Source organism: Bos taurus, chromosome 28 (assembly GCF_002263795.3).
Source record: "Bos taurus isolate L1 Dominette 01449 registration number 42190680 breed Hereford chromosome 28, ARS-UCD2.0, whole genome shotgun sequence".
Lineage (NCBI taxonomy): Eukaryota > Metazoa > Chordata > Mammalia > Artiodactyla > Bovidae > Bos > Bos taurus.
This window is the reverse complement of record NC_037355.1, coordinates 29,552,896-29,560,676: the sequence shown is the minus strand read 5'-3', so window position 1 is coordinate 29,560,676 and position 7,781 is coordinate 29,552,896. Positions and strand designations below refer to the sequence as shown.

The 7,781-nt window shown below is 39.8% G+C and overlaps 1 protein-coding gene across 14 annotated transcripts in view; it reads left to right on the top strand.

Moving 5' to 3' along the window:
* The window catches only part of USP54 (ubiquitin specific peptidase 54), a 131,206-nt gene that overhangs the window by 46,365 nt on the left and 77,060 nt on the right, over positions 1 to 7,781 (top strand). The window contains exon 1 of one of the 14 annotated variants that reach the window (XM_024986824.2): positions 2,343 to 2,444. The exons of 12 other annotated variants lie outside the window; for them this stretch is intronic. The gene's annotated coding sequence lies outside the window, so the exon portion shown is untranslated. Of the gene's footprint in view, positions 1 to 2,342; positions 2,445 to 4,067; positions 4,215 to 7,781 lie in introns of those variants that run through there. One more of the 14 variants, XM_005226504.4, reaches the window with a different exon arrangement.

The window sequence follows — 7,781 nt, the reverse complement described above, 5'->3', positions numbered from 1 at the left end:
AATGTGTTTGCCTGTGGATCACCTCCCTTACTTGACTGAGATGAGAAGTCATGGTATTTAGTTACATTGTAACCAGGGTTGAAGCTCTGTAACTCTGCCCCAGTATGCTAGTTTTATTTGATTAATTCCATGAATTATGAATGAATATGTCAACTTAAAAATATTCACAACCTAAAGGTTGAGAGTTATATTTTATTTGGTGGAAATTTTTAGGGCCTAAGTCCAAGAGGCAGCATCTTAAGTAACTCTGAGAGATCACTCGGAGATGAGGGAAGGAGCCAGGTTATATAGAAGTTTTTCAACAAAGGGCAGGTAGTCTGAACATCAAAAAATTGTTGTTAATTGAAGAAAGCCAGATATCCCAAGTGAAGGAATTTGGTGCTTTTCTGTGTATGGGAAGATGGAAGAATCTGGGCTCACTGTAATCATCCCTTGCTTATGTAACTCACTTATCTGGAGCTGGGCTGCTTTGGTTGTTCAGGTGGTAAAGAATCTGCCTGCAATGCAGGAGGCCCCAGGTTCAATCCCTGGATTGGGAAGATTCCCTGACAAAATGGCAACCACTCTGGTATTCTTGCCTGGGAAATCCCGTGGACAGAGGAACCCAGTGGGCTACAGTCCATGGGTTGCAAGGAGCTGGACACAACTTAGCAACTAATGCTTATCTGGGGCCAGTATCCTGTGTTTTTCCATCCTGAGCTTCTTTTCCTCAGGGCTCATCATAGGAAGTAGTTGTAGTCTGATGGCTGCAGATACACACACACACACTGCTGCAGGTACACACACACACACTGCTGCTGCTGCTGCTAAGTCGATTCAGTTGTGTCCGACTCTGCGACCCCATAGACGGCAGCCCCCCAAGGCTCCGCCGTCCCTGGGACTCTCCAGGCAAGAACACTGGAGTGGGTTGCCATTTCCTTCTCCAGTGCATGAAAGTGAAAAGTGAAAGTGAAGTCGCTCAGTCATGCCCGACTCTTCGAGACCCCATGGACTGCAGCCTACCAGGCTCCTCCGTCCATGGGATTTTCCAGGCAAGAGTACTGGAGTGGGGTGCCATTGCCTTCTCCAACACACACACACACACACACACACACACACACACACGTATATAAATGAAAGTGAAAGTGTTAGTCCCTCAATTGTGTCTGACTCTTTATAACCCCAAGGACTGTAGTCCTCTAGGCTTCTCTGTCGATGAAATTCTCCTGGCAAGAATATTGGAGTGGGTAGCCATTCCCTTCTCCAGGGATCTTCCTGAACCAGGGGTTGATTCCAGGTTGTCTGAGCTACGAGGAAAAACATATATATGTGTGTGTGTATATACACACACACACACACACACACACACATAGGAGGGCTGCAATTGCTGATGACTGTGATATCCTTGTTTATTGATATGGCAGGAAATATTCCATTTCTGGAATATATAACCATCTCTGCAGACTTTCCTTCCTATTTGGCGAGGGTTCTGCTGGTGAGTTTTTCATCTGTATGCTTATAAAACAACTCCTTTCAGTAAAACTGGTTTCTAACAGGGAGTAAGCAGTACATAGAAGGGTGTGTGCTGGTCCTCTGGGGCCTTTGTGCCCCGCCTGCAAATGTAAGTTCTGGGTGGACTGATCACATGTTTGGGGGTAGGACTCTGCCTGCTGTTTGTTTTTGATGATATAATTTGTTTGGCCTCTTCCCTGAGAGAAGTAGGGAAGATCTTTCACTGTCTTTACTTTTCAGGTTGGGACCCTTTGAGATTTCAAGCTTTAGAAAAATTATTCTTGAATCTAACGGCTCGGTTCACACAAAAATTTTCTTTAAGAATATCTTTTTTTAAAGGAGTTGAGATAGTTTTGCCTCTTAAAATGATCTAATTCAACTTAAGTCTAGATAGTCTTAGAATTGTGAATTAAGGATTTAAATAATCACAGTGTTACGTGTCTTCTGGTGCTCCTTTTGACTGTTAGTGCAAAGGACTGTTTTTTAGTGCTAGCCCTCCATTTGAAAGCAGCTGCCACTCTGCAGACCTTATTGTTATACTGCTGACCTTTGTCATCAGGAATGCCCCTGGAGGAAACCGACTCCTAAATGTTTTTCTTAAGCCTCTATGAAGTTTGTGATATGTCCTTTCAAGTTACTTTTGGTTAGTTTCTTAAGTTTACTTTGTGTTTAGTTGGAAGCTCCATCTTTTTAGCTTTATTATGAGTTATCAGTGCTGAGCTCCTGGTAGGTGGTGAAAAGAATTGTCCTTCCCCTGTTACCCTGTTCTGTGGGAAGCCTTTGTGGCTTAGAATCACAGTTTTCCATTGTTGTTAGCTGCCTCTCCTCACTCCGTACCCTTCCCTCCCCAGAACTCCAGCTCTTCGCTTGCCCCTCCCCATTCCTGTATCTCTCGTCCCACAAATGCCCTTGATTGCTGAAGGCCTTTTGCTGGGAGTTGAGTCTGCTCTCTGGTGAGTGTGTGTTTGTGGTAAAACGGGATGGATGGAGGGATGGAGGGAACTGATCAGTCTTTGTGAAGTGTTGCTTTTAACAGCAAAAGTTTAAATTTTGAAATTGAGGTTATAGGACTCTTAACTTTCAGAAGGCTTCTTTAATGCTGACTGTTGTTTCTGTTCTTCCCTCCTCTGATTCAATTATTAAGGCTTTAGAAAATTGATTTTTATTATTGGTTTAAAAACCCATTCTCATAGATTTTCTTGAGCTTATAGAATTAAAGATAAGGGATGTGGATTTAAATTTCCTTCAGACAGAAGATTATTTGTGATTTCTTTATATTTATTTTCAGTATTAACATATTGATAAAAGTAATAACAGAGAAAAGACCGTATTTTGTGGCTAAACTGAAAAGTAGCACTTATTTCAAGAACTGGAATGATTCTTTTTTCCTCTCAGCAGAATGTTGGCAAAATTCACTAAGATTTTGGCAATATATTGTCAGTTCTGGGAAATGGTTTGCTGAGTACTTGAGGATAACAGATGCTTCTGGGAATTATTTTTGGGAAGTTAGATTTGTTCATTAGCACCTTCTCTCTTGAGATGTGAGATCTATAATCTTTTTGTAAGTAAAATATTTAATATTTTGGTACTCAGCTTAAGGCAAATATCACTTTCATAATGGGCTTTCTATTTCCTTGGGTTATACATTTTGATTCTCAACTAAAAAACAGTATATGTGTGTGTGTGTGTTTGTGTATTGGCACTGAATGGATGATCCTATGGTATTTTAAACAGTTATAAAGTTGTAAACCTTGGGTTCTACAGAAGTACTGCTAATTATTATTTTTGTATGGAAGATGATATAAAGGAAAACTTATTTGTGGGATTTCATTGAAGTTCAATTGAGTCACTTATTCAAGTGATAGGTGCACTTGTATAATAATGAATTCCTAAGCTCCTACTGTGTGACAAGTGCTAGTTCATGTGGTAAGTGCTTTGCATTTACTTCTAATTTCCAGTACAACCTTGTTAAGTAGGTAGTATTATCCCCCTGGGAAACAGTTGTGCACGAGTGGAACTTGGGTTTTACTTTTCTGGAAAATGAGGGAAATAATGCCTACTTGGTAGATGAATCATGAGAATTAAAGGATGTACCATTTGTCTTGTGGCTAGCACAGAGTTGGTGTTCACTAAGTGATGGCTTCCCAGGTGGCACTCTTGGTCAAGAACCATCTGTCAATGCAGGGGACACAAGAGATGGGGGTTTGATCCTTGCGCTTGGAAGATCCCCTGGAGGAGGAAATGGCAACCCACTCCAGTGTCCTTGCCTGGAAAATTCCATGGACAGAGGAGCCTGACAGGCTACAGTTCATGGGGTCGCAGAGAGTGGGACACAACTGGGGAACAGGGCTCGTGGCACACGTGGCGGCTGCTGTTATTATAATCTTACAGCCGGAAGAGGTGCCGCAGGTCTCTCAGTTGTCAGTGGTAGAAGTAAGATCTGAACTGGCTTAAAACCGGGAGTCTGGTAGCATGTTTTTGCTTGAGTATCGTGAAGGCTTCTGGAGTGAACTTCAGTGGACTCCTGCCCACCCCTCCACTCCTTCTCTCGGTGTCCTCTGTCACCTTCCCAGTCATGTGCCTAGTGTCTCACACTGGAGTTGCTTGTGCCATTCAGTGCCAGTGTTCTCCCAGCAGAAGGGAGGCAAGTCAGTGCAGGCAGTGGCTTTTGATAGAGCCATCATGCTTTCATTATTGTTTGTGCTGAAATAATTCGGGTAATGGTAAGTTTATAATGATTCATAAATAGTGAATGGTTGTAATTGAGCATTTAAGTTAAAGAAAAAACCTCAGTGGTTTAAAAAATTAGGAAAAAACTTTGATTCTAAGATACTGAGCTAAAGGATAGTATAAGGCAACTTTATTTAATGCGTAGTTATCATTTTGCTGTCTTGGTGCCTATAATTGCTGTTGATTCTCTTTCCTTTATCTGCCATTGTTACTAGTTTGGATATTAGCTATGTATATGAGTAGAATGTTGTGTTTGTCCTACTGGCTATTAGGTAAAGTATCTTTCTTCCATAGACCTTTGAGAAACAGAAGGTACAATTTAGGTATAATATGATTTAGGTATGATAGATTTAGGTAGATTCAGGGAAGAAATAAAGAGGTGACTGATTATGCTTATAACTGAGTTCTCTCTAAATTGAAAAATGTGTTTAAAAAAACTCAGTTCTTCATTTATTTATTTAACAGTCACTGAACATTTGTTGAAGGTAAAGCAATGTAACATTCTACTTTGTATTCTAATAAAGTACTTATGTGTTGGGTAAGCACTGAATAACAAAGTTCCTGAGACAGAGTAAGTCCCAGTTGGTGGGGAACAGTATTTAGAAAATCTTTTGGGAAATGAACTAATTATAAATGACTACTCCTTTCTAATAGGGTGTGATTGTCATTAGTCATCATTACTATAACTTACCAGCTGAGTGGCTTCTTCAAACAGGTTTGTTGAGTGGAGTGGATTTCTAGTATTAGGAAGTACTGGGAAGATGAGGCCAGGGCAAGGATAATACAGATGACTCTTGGACAACAGGGGATGGAACTTCATGGGTCCACTTATATGCAGACTTTCTTCAATAAATGTACATATTCCTTATTGAGTAAAATGCTGGGCATATATGGAGAACAAATCTTCTATTCTGTTTTAAGGGGAACAGTGATACTTGAGGTTGGAAATACATGGGTTAAGACTGTGGAAGACCATTTAAGTCCTAGGAGTTTTGACTATAAGTATTTTGTCACTGAAGTTTTTTGAGCTAAATGTTGACAGTGATTGTTCAGTTGCTTGGTCGTGTCCGACTCTATGACCCCTAGGACTCTATGAACTGCAGCACTCCGGGCTTCCCTGTCCTTCACTATCTCTCAGAGTTTGCTCAAATCCATGTCCATCGAGTTGGTGATGCCATCCAGCCATCTCATCCACTGTCGTCCTCCTCCTGCCTTCAATCTTTCCCAACATCAGGGTCTTTTCCAGTGAGTTGGCTCTTCACATCAGGTGGCTAAAATATGGGAGCTTCAACTTTAGCATCAGTCCTTCCAATGATTATTCAGGACTGATTTCCTTTAGGATTGACTGGTTTGATCTCTTTGCTGTCCAAGGGACTCTCAAGAGTCTACTCTAACACTACAGTTCGAAAGTATCAATTCTTTGGCACTCAGGCTTCTTTATGGTCCAACTCTCACATCCATACATGGCTACTAGAAAAACCAATAGTTGAATTGTATTGAGAATGCATTATTTTTAGAATACATTTTCCTTCATTTTGATATGGCTTTCTGTTTGTACTATCAATTATAATTTAATCTCATAGAATTTTTATAGTAAGTGTATGTGTGTCTGTGTTTGTGTGTATAAGAGAGAGAGGGAAAAGGAAAGAGAGACAATTGGTATGGGGATGCAGTTTTCATCATCATAGCTACTACTTATGGAACTTCTATTTTGTATCTGGCCCTGAATATTAGAATTTTGTTACAGTACTCTCAATAAATCACATTTATTACAGGTGGTAAATGACCTGAACGTGATGGAGCAGGATTGGAATGTAGATTCATCTTATTCTTCTTTATGATAATTATCATCAAAACATTTATTTATTAATTTTTATCATAAAAACACTTATGCCTCATTTACTAAGTCCTAGATACTGGGCTAATTTTACACACATGCACACATACACACTATTTCATTTAATCCTTGTAAGAGTTCTGTGGGAGACATGTTATTTTTTAATCCCACCTCATTATCGGAGACTTCAATAATTGATTCAGTAAGTTGGTCAAGATGACACAGATGTTAGGTGATAGAATCCAAAACTGTTCTGCCCTGTGAACTCTAGCTCCCAAACTTTTAAAATTCACATTGTATTCTCTTAGAATGGTACCTCCTGGATCTCCACAATGAGCATGGTGTTTCCTGAGGTTATGTAAGGCAGTTGCTCCTGTAGACGCTGTGTTTTTAGCCACTGAGTTCTTTCTACTGTCTTGCTGCCTCTCTTATGTTCATTTGTGCTCAGTTGCTTCAGTTATGTCCGACTCTTTGTGACCGCATGGACTGTAGTCTACCAGGCTCCTCTGTCCATGGGATTCTCCAGACAAGAATACTGGAGTGGGTTGCCATGCCCTCCTCCAGGGGATCTTCCCAATCCAGGGATCGAACCCTTGTCCCCTGTGTCTCCTGCATTGCAGGTGGATTCTTCATCCCCTGGCTGCCTGGAAAGCCCACTGCCTCCCATACAAGTCTGTAAATTACCCATATAGCTCTGGATCTTTGTAAGGAGGGGCTAAGTAGCATACAACTGTCATTTCTTAGTTATTTAGTTTGTCATTTATAACAAAGTGAAACTTGGCTTGTTTTTTTTTTTCCAGCTGGTTTTGAACAGATTTATGGTAAATGACAGTTTTCCAAGTTCTCACAAAAGAAAAAAATAAAGCTTTCTGTCTTTTATCAGCATAGAGTTTTTCTTGTTGTACATGATGTAATAATTTGAGGCTGCCAAAGTCCAACCCACAGGAAATTGTTTGAGTTGGGTAGCAGTATTCACTGGGGAGTTTGCAATAATCAGCCCATAAATCAACAAATAGTGTGACCTTTTTTTAATGCTTGTAGATGCTATCTGTGTTTATTTTTAAGCTTGAATCAAAAGCAAATATTGATTCACTTATATAGTCTTCTTAGAAAAAAATGTCTGCAATATCTCAAGCTAGATATGGAGATTTGGGGGACTCATTTAAGGAGAGTCAGAGTCTATCAGAATGTTGGAATTGATTGTTCTAGATCCTTATCCCTTCAAACAGAAAGTTTCCTCTTGAAATAAACTTTCAGTGATTCGGTGCCTGTTATATTCAACTTCTCTGTGGAATGAAAGATACCCTTAAGGAATATATGAAGTAGTCCCTGTATACAAGTAACTGTAATATGGGAGAGGATGGGAATGCTCATCTTGGAGTGGAAGATGAGTGAGGGGCACTTAATAGGGGCTCAGATATCTGATCAATTGATCCAGGTATATCTTCTACAAATTCATCTGTGAATGAGTGAGTACAAGATGTAACTGGAAAATGGTGGTAAGGTCTAATGACTCTTAAACTTTGTGTAAGTGTCACACATATTTAATTCAATTTTATAAGTTAGTAGTTAATTTTACTAGCAGAATATGTGAATATAAAAACATGAAAAAGAAAACAAAATAAAAACATGCAATAAGAAAAACACAATCATGAACATGAGTCAGTAACAAAAATTGTCAAAGTAGGTCCTGCTGACTGCTTTGGTTTTCTTTAAGTTTACT